Source organism: Chaetura pelagica, unplaced genomic scaffold (genome assembly GCF_000747805.2).
Source record: "Chaetura pelagica isolate M959 unplaced genomic scaffold, ChaPel_1.0 scaffold101, whole genome shotgun sequence".
Lineage (NCBI taxonomy): Eukaryota > Metazoa > Chordata > Aves > Apodiformes > Apodidae > Chaetura > Chaetura pelagica.
Window position 1 is genome coordinate 7,236,098 of NW_009952564.1, and position 1,181 is coordinate 7,237,278.

Consider the following 1,181-nt stretch of genomic DNA (forward strand, 5'->3'; position numbering starts at 1 on the left):
CCCCCTCTCGTGCCCCTCCCCGCCTTTACGTTGCCTCTCTCTCGCGGCTTTTTGTGGCAAAGTTCTGATGTAGGTGCCCTTGTGGCTCCCTTGCTCCTGGTGCCGGCCCTGGTTACACACCTCCCCCCCTCGGTTTGACTTTGGGGTGTTTGGTTCGTTCGGGTGGTGGTAGTTTGTTGTTTTCCTGATGGAGATATTCTATCATTCGTGTTTCAGGGTTACCATCCGGGATGGGTGGATGCTATCTTTTTGAAATTATCCATTATGAGCCCGTGCAGAAGGTTAAACAGGAGGTGTGCGTGTGGCAGCCTGAAGTTACTTGGGCGAGTGCGTTTGTGTGAGCTGAATTCACTAGTGTGGTTTAGTGGTTTCAGTGAAGATGCTGCCTCCTGAGCATTGAAACGAGTTTGTTGTGCCTTCATCTGGCAACCAGTATCATCTCAGCCCTCAGGGAGAGGAAAAAAAGGCAGATGGCCACGTTCAGTCTGTGATTTCATTGACCAGTGTTGAGATGTGTTACAACTTTGCTCTTTCTTGCAAAACCTTTTTGGATGAAGGAATTTCGTGCCTAAGTGCAGGGCTGTAAGAATTAACCAATGTGAGGCTGACTTGCAGTGCTTCAAAATTCACTGAACTGCAAGGGTGGGGGAGTATGTTTTCATTGCCTTGTTTGTAAGGTTGGTTTTTTTTGGCATTTAGGGTTTTTGGTCATTCCGGAGGGTATGATATTTTGGTCCTTTTTTTAAAGTACAAACCAGAAATAGATCAATATCTCTGACAGGACAGACATGTACATACCCTGCTACCAAACTGCTTTTTGTTTAGAAAAATAAATGATAAATTTCAGAAAGGCTCAGGTCCTTTCTACGCTTGGAAACTTGTGTCCAGCATTTTCAACAGGCAGGATCACGAGTCAGTTGGACCAATTTAATAAAGATGATGTTTTCACCTCATGCTGTTGGAAAAGGCTTGTCTTTGCAGGTATCCTACCAGTACTTGCATTGCCTTTTTTTTGCAGACAAATAGCAAAACTAGTAAGAAAGAGAAAGTGGTTGAGTTGGAAATGGGCTTTTCTGTTTTCTTCTCGCTGTAATTGCATTGCAGCTTTGTGATAGGTCTAGCTCCACAGGAGTTACTCCCAGTGAACTGTTTGTGACCAGGTTTGTTTTCTTCCTTTAAAG